Source organism: Leptonotus elevatus, chromosome 8 (assembly GCF_054856555.1).
Source record: "Leptonotus elevatus isolate MCC_2025b chromosome 8, RoL_Lele_1.0, whole genome shotgun sequence".
Taxonomy (NCBI): Eukaryota; Metazoa; Chordata; class Actinopteri; order Syngnathiformes; family Syngnathidae; genus Leptonotus; species Leptonotus elevatus.
The window spans coordinates 25,034,310-25,048,729 of record NC_141246.1 but is presented as its reverse complement, the minus strand read 5'-3'; the positions used below and the strand labels follow the sequence as shown (position 1 = coordinate 25,048,729).

At 39.9% G+C, this 14,420-nt stretch overlaps 1 protein-coding gene across 5 annotated transcripts in view; it reads left to right on the top strand.

Moving 5' to 3' along the window:
- The window catches only part of glra3 (glycine receptor, alpha 3), a 96,186-nt gene that overhangs the window by 18,448 nt on the left and 63,318 nt on the right, over window positions 1-14,420 (top strand). The window lies entirely within an intron of this gene.

Here is a 14,420-nt window from a genome sequence, read left to right as displayed (position 1 = left end):
ACAATAGAATGGCGAATATTGCGCCAAACATTCATATAAAACACACCCCCTGCTGTATGCCTACTGGGTGAGAGGCATGGTCCTAAAGTCCACCACAGTACTATTAAATCGACGAGATAGGAAGGCATTAAGCAGTGTAATATTTAATTTTTTTATGTAACAGAACCTTGAAATCTCATCTCAAGTAAACCGGAAGCCAATGCAAGTTGGCTCGTATCGGGAAATATAATCTGACTTTCTTGTCTGCGTCAAAATCTAGCTGCAGCATTTTGTACTAACTGCAGACTTTTAAGACTGGTCATGGGAAGACCAGAGAGTAATACATTACAGTCGAGGCGAGACATAACAAACGCATGATTTATAATTTCTGCATCATCATCAGATAAAATAGAACAAGTTTTAGCAATATTACAAAGGTGAAAAAAAGCAGTTCTAATAATATGTTTAGTCTTTATTTGAAAAAAGCGAGTTGGGTCGAATATAACGGCGAGATTTTTTACTTTCACTTTGGCTAATAATACATTTATCTAGGTTTAAAGAGGTATTCGTAAACAGATGCCGATAACGGGCGGGACCGACAATCAACATCTCGGTTTTATCTGGGTTAAGGAGCAAAAAATTAAACAACATCCATTTCATTAATGTCGGCAACTCGCGCCTCCAGATTACAGCAGTTGTGGGGATTTGTTATTTGTAGAGGCAAATATTATTGTGTATCGTCAGCATAACAGTGAAAGTTTGTTATATTTACGTATAATATCACTAAGCGGAAGCATATAAATGTTAAAGAAAGGGCCAAGTACATTTGTCACCGATTCTGTTTATAACTTTTATGGACAGAATTTCTAGGCGCAGCCAAAGGCGTTGAGGGGTTCCGGTTTGGTGGCCTCAACCAGAGGTTTGGACTCGAGTCATGTGACTTGGACTCGAGTCAGACTCGAGTCAAGAATTTGACGATTTTAGACTCGACTTGACCAACAATGACTTATGACTTCACTCGGACTTGAGCCCTTTGACATGAAAAGACTTCTTCTACCAAAACAAAAATATTAAAATGTATGTTAACGAGTAAGTTCCTCTCGGTGTGTGTGTGCGTGTGTGAGTACGTGTGAGCACTGGGATAACACAGTGCCGTCATTCAGTAATGTCAGGGAAGCTGCAAAGGCACAAACACCCGCCGCCTCCGCTATGGCAAACTTCAAAATAAAGCTGCCCAAATAATACATTGAAATGTAACAGCCTTGGCGGATTTTACTTTGAAGTCTGCCTGCATGGTGGCATGAACGCCAGCTTGACTATTTCCCTTTGACATTTTGGCTTACATTATCAAAGTTTTTTTTGAAATTACATATTTTCTACCACCATTATCATAATACCCCCCCCCCCCCCCGAAAGTATATTAAATAGCGAATTTAGGACGCGAAGAAACCGCACGATACGGTAACAAGTCCCCGGCGCTCGTGGCTAGTAGCTAACTGTTAGCATTACCATCGAGTGCCTGGCTACCAACAGTATTTTGACAGCTGTTGCTTGGCTCGCTTGCTTTTGTTATTGTGGACCTGTGCTACTTTGTAATCCACTCTCGCTGTTTAAACGAAGGGAATGTGCCTTAAATTGCACTTAGATGTTTTTTTCATGATTAAAAAATAATTAAATAAATAAAACTAAAAAAAAAAAACATTTAAAATGTCCAATATGGCCATTTGGATTTTAGGAACACAACTTCAAGTGCATTACATGTGCAATATATCGTAAGGCAGGATACCTTCACCTTGTTATTTTATACATAGACCATGTATAAAATATTTATGTATTTTGCCTTATATTGCACTTATGTTCCTAAATCCTAATGGCCATATCGGACATTTTGAGTTTGAAATATATATTTTTAAATGTAATGGCCAAAAGCATTATACAATAAATTAGGACGAAGTTCTATTCATCTGATTTAATTGTATTTATTTATTTAAAAACAATCCGATCTGTGACTTTTGTGATCAGTTGCACCTCTAGTTGTTTGGGTACAAAAACTATGAGGTGGTCAACAAAAAATTTATTGCAGTATGTCCAAGATTAGATCACTGACGCAGAGGCAACAACTTCAAACTTCGTTCAACATCTGAAGTTGCACAAAGAACGGTAAGTAAGCTAATGTCAGTTGTTTATCGGCTAATTATTGTTGCTAGCTGCGTAGTTAATGAGACTGTAAACTCACTGGTAACACATTGCAAACATGGCAATCTGTTGCTGGAGAGGTGTTCCGGGTATGTCCCACCGGCGGGAGGCCCCGGAGACGACCCAGGACACGCTGGAGAGACTATGTCTCTCGGCTGGCTTGGGAATGCCTTGAGATCCCGTCGGAGGAACTGATTGAAGTGGCTGGGGACAGGGAAGTCTGGGCTTCCCTGCTAAAGCTTCTGCCCCCGCAACCCTACCCCGGATAAGCGGTAGATGATGGATAATGGATGGATGGACAGTAAGAAGGACAGCCATCCCTCCCAGTGGAGAAGCCCCAACTGGAGCTGAAAGCTAAACTACAACAGAATAAAAAGAGCTAAAATCTAAAAGACAACAAAACAAAAAAAGAAAGAAAAGCAAAGCAAAAGGACAATACGATATAAAGGATCTAAGAACAATTAAAAGAGTAAACAAGTTTGCTTAAAAATAACTTCAAGATCCCTTAAAAGTATGGATGCACCGATTTTTCAACAACATGGCAAAAATAGGCATTTTCGGCATTCGGCCCAAATAAAATTAAAGCCGAGAGAAATAGGATGTTGTGGTGACGCAAGCAAAAAAACGCTGCAAGCAAGCGTCTGTTTGAATTAAACACCAAACACGGGGGTGAGTGTTCCACCTTTAAGTTTATTGGAAGTTTATTGTAGCATTAGCCAGCATGTTTTCATAATTTTGATGTAATTGATTTATTGTTTGAAACATTTATGCATCTGCAATGTATTGATTTGATTAGTTAGGTAAGTACACAAACATAGCCATAAATGCAACGGTAGTAAAAAATTGCATTTTTCGGCATTTCGGTTTTCGGCCAAGCGTTTCTCATTTTTGGTTTTCCGTTTTGGCCCACAGTTTTTATTTTGGTGCATCTCAACATACAAGTCAAGTAAAAATAGTGCCTTGAGCCTCCTCTTGACAATATCAGCAGTCTCTGCGGACCTGATGTCCTTTGACAGGCTATTCCATAGTTGAGGACCATAATGGCTGAATGCCGTGTGCTTTTGTCCTCACCCTAGGACTACGTCATTCAAATGATCAGCTCATCAGCAAGCCCTGCAGAAGCCTGATAATGATCCTTGTAAATAAGGTTTGTGGGAGGAGGGAAACATCTAAAGCAGGATAGGGGCCCTCAAGGAGTGGAGTTGGTGACCGCTGAAAACACATGCCCCTGTCCCATCTTTTTTGGAATGTGCTGCATCCATCAAATTCAAAATGAGTGAATATTTGGAAAAATGAATAAATACATTGTCTTTGTAGTGTATTCAATTCAACTTAAAGTAAGTTGAAAATAATTTCCAAATCATTTTATGTTGTTTTACGCAAAGTTTCAACTACACTGAAATTGGGGTTAATTCAATTTCTTATCCACCCAACAGCAACTGAGCTGAATAGTGAAAGTAAACACACAGGTAGTAGTAAGCACAGCTGGCTGAACACAAGTGGTACAGTGTACTGTAGACTTGTAGCACAATATTTCTTGTAAGATTAATATTAGAAATGGTAAAACACAAATACATTCCACTCTCTGTTTCTAATGTATTCAGTGCTTCCAAGACAGTAGTTCTAGCTTAAAAAAGTATCAATTATTGATGAGATTTGAATGTTATGCTGTGTCTGTTCACTTGTATTTAAGAATGAGGAAGAGAGGATGAGAGATCATGGGAGATGGATGAGAAAAGGGAAAGAGAAGAATGGACAGCAGAAGAAAGTCTTGGGGCGAGGTATCGGCACAGCAACCTAAGCGGCTTAGCAGCTCATTTCAGAAGCTTGAAAACTGACAAGTTGTCACTCAACAATCCAGTGGAAGGAAAGGTTCTCACAAGATGTAGGTCAAAGTCATAGAATGGAATGAGTGAATGCGTTGATGAGAGTCTAAAAAAATTCTTGACTGTAATATTCATACAGCAAAATTACTTTTTACTCCGTCCCCCTCGACTGTGGAACCAATGTCGTGTACGGCTTTAATTACCAGGAGTAGTGGGGTGCAACTAGGGGCTTGCGATGAGTTGAGCTCCGAATGCTAGCACAGAATGTGAAGGAAAAAAAAAACAAGTATCCAAGATGTGAAGAACAATTTTATTTGAGCAGCATGTAATATGTAAAAAAATACACCAATATGCCTCCCTAAAGTATGACAACTTTGAGCCAAATGTTACAGTATGCGCCCTTTGTCAGAAGCTAACGATGATGATAACAGTTGGCAAATGCTACTCTATACTAATACTGTAGCTCTGCTAACGGTCCAACTTTAAGCTTTTTTTTTAGTTGTGGTCAAATGGTGCCATCATGAGTCAAGTTGTGGTGGTCCTGTCAGAATCATTACATGATACCGTATGGTAAATTAATTTGATTATCACGTATTTAGCATCTTTATACTGTATGATGTTTGACTGTATCCTTGCAGGAGTGTTTGGTCCCCTCTAATGCTAGCTAGGGTGACCAAACGTCCTTTTTTGCCTGGATGTGTCAATTTCTTTTACATCCAGGCGCGCGGACAGGTTTTATAAATTCATGAAAGTGTCAGGTTTTCATTGTGCGGGAAATGGGGAGTGGACTGCACTGTTACCATGACTGGTAGACTGGGCATTGCTTCCAAGTCAATTGCAAGGTGTGTAGGTGGAAATTTATATTTTTTTATTATTGTTATATATTCAAAAAGTATTTTATTTTTGTAAAAGAAAAAAGTAGGTCAGCATTACGTACCTCACTTCCTTAGTGTTTAAATAATGCCCTGAGATGTGGAGGCAGCTCAGAACTTTATATTTCAATTATCTTTATTAAACTTTCCACACATATATATTCCCACATTTTTTTTAAATTACAGAAGAAGCAACAACCTAAGATGGAAAAAAAAAACACTGAGCTTACAACATTCTCTCATTATTTATTCATTTGTCAAGTAAGACTTCAAAAGAGAGTAATGTTTTTTTGTGTGTTGTTGTATGGCATCTTTGAGCAAACTTTGAGTATCTTTTACAGTTTTTATTTTTATTTTTTATGATTGCTTATGCACGAAATATGAAACAGGGCTCAGATTTTAAAAACACTGACACATTTGGCACAACCAAGCTCATAAGATGCAGAACATCGCACATCCTGTGCAAAGTAAATCACTCTTGTCAAAACTCTAAACACATGTATGTAAGCCATATGTTACCATATGACATACACACGTGTCATAAGGTTGAATTCTGTTTGAACCAGTTACACACTGCTACGTTTAACAATAAACTTTTTAGCAGTTACTGTAAGCGAAGTACACAAAGAAAGTACAAATGTGACCCGCTCCAGCAAAATGGTCCACATGTCGCAAGGATCAATCTAGAGATATTGGACAATATTAGACAGTTGGACATTATTTGTCGATTTTGAGATTTCTCCACAAATAGCCTCCTTTAGGTCTCTAGTTTCATTTCCCAGCAGCACAAAATTTTGGGATCTCTTTCTTAATGAATCAGTTTCTACTTTTAATTCATTCACTGCTATTGATGGCTATAAACGTCAAAAATTAATTTAACTATTTCTATTAGTTTAACATTTTCCAACTTTTGTTAATAAGAGTATGAAAAACTAGAATTTCTTTTTATTGTACATTTAAAACAGATATGAAATGTGTGGTTAATCGTTAACTAGTGAAGTCATGCAATGCCTGACGCCCCTAATTGTTAATAATCTTTTCTTCTTTTAAAAATTTTTATAAATTAATTTTTAATAAAAAATGTTTTATAATATTTTCTTTTAAAAACATTATTTTTTAATATTCTTTTCTTTTTTTTAAATATATATTTTTATTTTTAATAGTCTTTTCTTAAAAAAATGTTTTAATTTTAATAATCTTTAATTATTAAAATATATATATTTAAATTTTTAATCTTTTTTTGTGCAAATTTTTTTTTGTAATTTTTAATCTTTTTTTTTAGAAAAGATTACTAAAAATGATGGGCGTCAAGCGATATATATATTTTTTATTATTAATCGCATGACTTCACTAGTTAACTCACGATTAATCACAAATGTTATATCTGTTCTAAATGTACAATAAAAAAATCTAGGTTTTCATACTCGTTAACCAAAGTGGAAAAAAATGTTCAATTAATAGAAATAGTTCAAATGAATTTTTGACGTCTATAGTATCAATGGCAGTGAATGAGTTAATTGAAGTCACTCCGTTTACATACTGAACCATGTCCAATGAAGAGGGGTGAACTCGGGCGAGCAGCTGGTCTCCCCGCAGAGCAGATTGACAGGCTGTCACTCGCTCTTTCACTCACAGCGAGTCGGGAATTAAAAGTTATATGTGCCAATGCCTTGTATGTAATGTAGGCTAATGTAATGTAAATACTAATGTAATGTTTTGATCGCTTGTCTATGTCAATTTCACACAACGCCGTTCAGCGATGCGTCACAAATGAAGTCTGCCTGCTCTGCAAACATCACAACACATTTTTGCTCATTTAAGTGGGATGACATGAACATAAAAATGAGCTATGAAATATAAAACTTGAAGGTGAAAAATTATCGAGATGGTCCTCTCAAAAGAGTCACCAAGACACCCCGGCCCAAAATGTGCACAGGCTATATTTACTTGTAAATACAATAGTGTAGTGTCCCTCGTGTATTACTTGTTATAAAATAACCAAACTTTGGTTGATGCCTCAGAAAATGAATTGTAAGCTGAATGGGATATTCAAACTTGAGGCTGATTTCATCTCGAGAGGTCAAACTTCCAAAACTTTTAAATGGTTCAAATCTCGGACGATGGCCTTGCCTGCTATTAGAATTAACTTTCCACTGATATTGTAACAGTTCCTAAAAATATCAGGTTCATATCTTTTTCCTAAGGTACTGGTTCCTATGGACATTTGAAAGATGCAAAGACCAAACCTTTATAAGCGTGTTTCTCCAAATAAGGGATTTCTACCTTCCAACATTACTTGCACATTGCTGTAACTTTGTCAATTTTTAAGGTTTGTCCATGTATTACATATCATTTTAAAGCAAATTAAGTGTATTTGAATATATTAATATCTCAATTATTATTATTTTGGGCACATGAGGACCCTTTTGCCAGAGCCAACACAACATGGTAAATTAATCAAACACAAGTTCAATGCTACACACGATTGAAAATGGGATTAATTTCTCTTCATATAACCAAAATCAACCAACATAGACAATCACAACAAAATGTGTCCCAACACTGTAAGTCCAGAAAATACACAAATAAAAATTCTTTACTGTGGCTAAATTTACTGTAAATAAATGAACAAATAAGTGAACTGTCAAGGGGGCTTTGTTTGGTGGAGGACCCAGTCGCAGGGAAGCAGGGCAAGGAGGCGAAGGTGAAGTGCAAAAAGGGATTTTAATGTCTACAAAACAAAAAGCGAGATCCAAATTGCAAGGAAAAACAAAACATGGGGGGAACAACAAGGCAAAAACGGGCAGCATGACATGAGGGAAAAGACAATGAACCAACACAGACAGAGGCGAGACAGGAGGCTAAATACACAGACGCTAATGACACAACAAGACACACCTGGGGCAAGACACAAGTGGCTGAGGGCACTTATTGGTTCACACGAGGAAGGGCAGGATTACACACTTAACAAGACCAAGGGAGAACACACAAGGAAAACAGAACCCAAACATGACAGAACCCCTCGCTCGAGGGACGGCTCCCAGACATCCCTAAAACAAAAAAGTCCAAAAACAGGGCGGGCGGAGGGGGGCACGGAGGCGGGAACCTGGCACACCCATCAAAGCCAGTCCTGGGGGCGTCCCGGACGCCAGACGAGGGGAGCCCGGCGGCGCCGGTCCGAGGGGCGCCCCGGACGCCACACTGGAGCAGAAGGCGACCACAACGTGCGCCGCCAGATGAGGAGAAGAGGACGGCAGTGGGACGTGCACCTCCTGTCCACACATGGGCTTGAAGCCGCCATGGAAGAGTCTAAGAGACTTTGCACGAGAGCGGCGAGGCGAGGATGCCCTGGACCGGGAGCTTGAGGCTGCGGCGGCAGACCTGGACCGGGGGCTTGAGGCTGCGGCGGCAGACCTGGACCGGGGGCTTGAGGCTGCGGCGGCAGACCTGGACCGGGGGCTTGAGGCTGCGGCGGCAGACCTGGACCGGGGGCTTGAGGCTGCGGCGGCAGACATGGACCGGGGGCTTGAGGCTGCGGCGGCAGACCTGGACCGGGGGCTTGAGGCTGCGGCGGCAGACCTGGACCGGGGGCTTGAGGCTGCGGCGGCAGACCTGGACCGGGGGCTTGAAACTGCGGCGGCAGACCTGGTTGGGGGACTTGAAGGTGCGGCAGGCGTGGTTGGGGGACTTGAAGGTGCGGCAGGCGTGGTTCGGGGACTTGAAGGTGCGGCAGGCGTGGTTCGGGGACTTAAAGGTGCGGCAGGCGTGGTTCAGGGACTTGAAGGTGCGGCAGGCGTGGTTCGAGGACTTGAAACTGCGGCAGGCGTGGTTCGGGGACTTGAAACTGCGGCAGGCGTGGTTCGGGGACTTGAAACTGCGGCAGGCGTGGTTCGGGGACTTGAAACTGCGGCATACATGGTTCGGGGACTTGAAACTGCGGCAGACGTGGTTCGTCGACTTGAGGCTTGCTACTCAGAGCGCCACCAGCCGGAGCCAGGCGACGCCCGAGTTCATCCAACAATTCCTTTAGTTGCCTGGGGTGACAGCGCTCCCGCTGGGTCTTTTTCTGGTTGGTTCATTCTGTCAAGGGGGCTTTGTTTGGTGGAGGACCCAGTCGTAGGGAAGCAGGGCAAGGAGGTGAAGGTGAAGTGCAAAAAGGGATTTTAATTTCTACAAAACAAAAAGCGAGATCCAAATTGCAAGGAAAAACAAAACATGGGGGGAACAACAAGGCAAAAAACAGGCAGCATGACATGAGACAATGAACCAACACAGACAGAGGGGAGACAGGAGACTAAATACACAGACGCTAATGACACAACAAGACACACCTGGGGCAAGACACAAGTGGCTGAGGGCACTGATTGGTTCACACGAGGAAGGGCAGGATTACACACTTAACAAGACCAAGGGAGAACACACAAGGAAAACAGAACCCAAACATGACATGAACAACAAGTTCACATAACTTGAGTGCAAATATTCTTACAGGTGCATTTGCACATTATAATCAAAATATATAAAATAAATTGCCAATGCTATTATATATGCATTGCTTAATGCTATCATGGCCAAAATCATTTCCATAACTTTTACTCCATTTCCTCCTCAAAATCATCAGCTTCCACTTGATCTCTCTGAAAAACATACTTTTGTATACTTTCAATTAAGAAAGTATTGCAATATATCTTACTATTACAATAATTATATACATTTATAGACATGTTTAATGATTGATGTACGTCTGAAAACTGCCCAACTCCAGGCTTAACATGCATTATTCACATACAAATGTTATATAACTATGCACCGTTTCTCACCTTAATTCATTTGGTGCTCCCGACATACCTCGATTCCATCGCCTCCCTGAGTGTGATTTGCCGAGACTGCATATTTCTTTCAACACTTTTCACGGTCCGGATATTGGTTTGCTCGGTCATTTGCCGTGATTCCATCCATACATTTTCAAAACCGTTTATCTTAACGAGGGTCGCGGGCATGCTGGAGCCTATCCCTTTTTGGTGGTAAATGCTTTGCATTTTCTCTGCTGTCCATGTCAACACATTCACTAGCATAGATATATATCTATGTTCGCTCGCGTCTAAAAAAGGACATAGCGTGTAGCTTTCTTCATCTATTTCCTTTTAGACAATCTTCTTTGTGTGTTCAGCTTCGACGTGAGGGCTTTCTTCTTTGTGACTTCTTTCTTCTTTATTTTGAGTAGACTGCCCGCTGAGCCATTTCAGGCGAAATAACACAAAACTGAAATAAAACTTGCATTTTTAAAATGTAGTTGTTGTGGGAAAGTTGCGGTGTTTGTGAATATGTGCCATTTCGAGGGATTTTCTTAATTCAATTCAATTCAATATAACTTTATTCATCCCCTCAATGCCACGGACTTCAGACTTCCGGGTTTTACATATCCGCGCCGTTTCCGGCCGCGTTCCAACACTCGCACCCCCACCACTGTAATAATAAAAAACCCTGTAATATTTAAATTGTATACCTTCAGTTTTGATGATTATGCTCAGCAGCTATCTCTCCCATAAATCAATCATACCAGCAAATGTTTTTCAACATATCCATCAAAAAACATTACCTTTCTTTCACCACTTTAGGTGAACAAAACATTGTGAACTACATAGACCAGTAGTGTCCAAACTCGTTCCTTGAGGGCTGGAATCCTGCATTTTTTGGATCTTTTTCTTCTCCAACACACCTGAAGCTCATCAGCAAGCTCTGTATACACCTGATAGTGATCCTGTTAATTGGAAACAGGTGCGTTGGAGCAGGGAAACATCCAAAACCTGCAGGACTCTGGCCCTCAAGGACCAAGTTTGAACACTACTGATATAGACTATGTTACTGACATACATGACATAATATTGTGAGAATTATCATATCATGAGTTCATATCATGATTATCTTATGGTGACGTTCGAATATCGTTACATCCCTACTTGCTACAACAAATAATGCGCAAAAAAGGTGGCAAATCCAAGTCTAGAAAGTAAAAACCCTGCCACAGTTTGGCTTTAGCCCCAGATGCATTCCCCCTCCCTCCTCCTCTACCTCCACTACATACAGCGCGCTAGCTAGCAAGCTCCCTAGCTAGCTCCCCGGTTGCTCATTTACCTGCTAGGGAGATAGCTAGCTTGCACAATGTGCTAAAGCCAAACTGTGGCAAGGTTTTTACTTTCTGGACCTGGATTTGCCCCCTCTGATAATGCTGAACTAACACGTTTATTTACAAAATAGTCAATTAATTAAGGGTCCACAAAAATTGTCCTTAAAGCATTTGTTTTGAGAATGTTCCCCACATTTGAATAGCATAATATATAATATCTTAAAACAAAACATTTACATATTGTGAGAATTATCTTATCATGAGTTCATATCATGATTATCATATCGTGACGTTCGAATATCGTTACATCCCTACTTGCTACAACAGATAATGCGCAAAAAAGGTGGCAAATCCAAGTCTAGAAAGTAAAATCCCTGCCACAGTTTGGCTTTAGCCCCAGATCTATTCCCCTTCCCTCCTCCTCCTCTACCTCCACGACATAAGCAAAATCATTTTCCAATAGGGAATATGGCACCTGGAACCCCAACAGGTAGAAATCTAGGGTTTGGATGCTGTCTGAAATAGACAAACTAAACACACGAACATGATGCAGCGCATGACTCACATTCCTTGCAGACACATCAACATTCACAAATAGACTCACACAGACAGCAAATGGTCCGTATGTGCATTTGCGCGCATGTGTGTGAGCTTACATGGTATCCAGGAAGCATTTCTGTGTCAGTGCTCTTTGGCTGGGGGCAGGGTGAGCGGTTGTCTCACTCCTCAGCTTGATGGTGGTGAAGACATATATGACAGTGAGAAGAGATTTCAGTGCTTATTTAACTCAATGCTTTCTTTTTGATTTACAAAAGCATTTTTATGTAACATTTGGAGAGCTTTTTAGCAGCTATTTTATTCCCCAAAAATCTTGAGAGGTTCTTCATACTGGACAGATTTGAATGTTTATTGCACGGTTACCTTCTTGCTTTGAGGTGGCACTACTCTCCACTTGGCAGCTAGTATTAAATTAAAAGACAGCTGGATGTCTGGTGGTGTCACCTCAAAGCAAGACGGTAAGAGTGCCAAGTGAACCACTCTGCTTCCCTGCATGCCTTAAGTAATAACACCATATTTCAAAACAATCTTAAAAGAAAAATTACAATAGGTGTTTGCACTAAGATAATGTAATGCTGAGATTTTGCGAGATTTTCATCCAGTATGTGCTCCATAATGTGTGACTTCCAAAAGCTCATAAATGGGAATGTAATGAGAGCTGGTCTTCTTCCCTTAAACTGTCATTGTATGAGCATGTTAGGAAGAGGTTAAATGAGTAACCAGACTGAGGGCAAACCAAATCATCAAGGTTACGCTCTGTCAGAGTAAACGCGAGTCCTCCAAAATGCCAAAGTAAAGGCTGATGATCCTGAAAAGACATGTCATATGTTTGTGTTTGTGTGTGTGCGTGTGCGTGTTTGTTTATCAGGGCGGTCCTCGCTGTGAGCAGAGATATTTTGGGAAATGTTCTCTCTTGTCACATCCAACAAACACACAAACACATAAATATAGTATGTAGTAGGCACGTGCAGAGATCGACCGCTTTTAGTGCTCAAGCACCTGCCCTTTTGCCTACAATGAAAGAAATTGCCCAGTTTTTTTTTTTTCATTCACCAGTGTTTAAAAAAATAAATATTACCCACACTGTAATAGTGTTTTGATATCTTGCAGGCATTAATTTCAGTTCTTGTGAGAATTATGTCCCAAACTGATTCGCATCAGCCACAATCCTTTCGCATTCCCCCTCCCTCCTCCTCTACCTCCACTTAGCTCTCATGCAGAACAGAGCACCAGCCGGCGAGGACACACCGCTGCAGCCTGCGGTTCTTCTCTGACCCGCAGCATCAGACCGACAGTTTGAGCAATCCCTGACTGCTTGGTGCAAAATTTACAATACTTAACATTATTGCACCGTTGAGCACATTACCGGTTTACACAAAAAAGGTGGTACGGGATTGTGCATAATACATAACTAACTACACATTTTGCTCTAATGAAATCTGTGAGCCTTGTTTGGCTTTTTCCTGACATTTGCCATGTTCAATGAAGGACGGAGGAGAGAGATACAGACAGACAGATAGTTAAATAATTTAAACCGACTCTAACTGTTTCACAAAGGTAACTAGTTAACTAGCTTTTACATAAAGTGTTGAAAATTAAATAGCACCGTTTTGTGTAGGAAAAAAAAACATCCTTAGTCAAGAAGATATTTTCATGCATTAATACAATTGAGATTTTCAAATGAGGAATAATTTAGCTTAGAAGTTAACATGAAAAATAATATACCATATGTAGAGGGCAAAATAAAATATTTTTTTTAGCTGTCTAGTCCCATTGTTAACATTAACCACCCTTTGTTGGTTTCTGATTTGAAGAGAAAAGTCTTAAGTTGAGCTACATAACAATTTGGTGTTGTGTTTTGATATTAATTTTGGTATGTTATTAGTGTAATGATGCAACTTTGTCAGAAAAAGTAAAATAATATGTTCTGTGTTCTTAGTTTGATGGAGACATGGTAAGTCACTGTTGCCTATTTTAAACAGCACTGATTTATATAATTAAAAGAAGTTCAGGCATCTTGTTTCAACATTTAATATGTATTTTTCTTTATGTCTTTGTTATTGATGTCAATTGGGATATGTTGTCTGAAATAAACACAAGAAAGAAAGTTTGCAGCGTAATTCCAAGGGAATCTTTCGCCCAGGGCACACACCTAGCCAGGACTGCCACTGGGGTGCACATACAACATATTATTGTAAAGAACATTTTTGTGTTGACTTCTTTAAGTTGATCATTCATCCATTTTACTGCAAAAACATTCGTGATACATGATTTGCACAATTCCCTTTATAAAGTGCCTTTATGAAATAGTTTCAGATGTTGTTTTTGAGTGTTGTCCTCTTTTTTCCATGTCTCCTTTTTGGGACCAATCAAAAGTTAGATACTGAATCCCCAGTTGCTCCGTCATCAGTAGGTGAATGATTAGTCAAAATGTAAAGCACTTTTAGGGCAGAGTAAGGTGGAAAAACGCTCTATAAATGAAGTACCATTTACCAAGTACCAAAAGTGTCCAGCCATTAAATCATTTTCCATTTACAGCACTGTGTACTTTGTATATAATTTTTTTATGAGACTAAGACTCAGAAAATGAAATTATAAGTGTTTTTATAAGACCTGAGCAGATTGGTGGTAACCTGAGGCCTGAGCAACTGTGATGTCATTTTCAGTTGACAGCAAGTGACAAAATGGCCGCCCCTTGAGATGGATGAAAACGGGTGGATTTTGCCGCTTAATTTATATTCCACAAATGCACTGTTAATCAGAATGCTGTTGTAAAGAACATGTTTGGGTTGACTTCCCCTCTAATCATTTTTTTTTTTAATCCAGTAGACATTTATTAGTAAAGTTGAGTTGCATATCAAC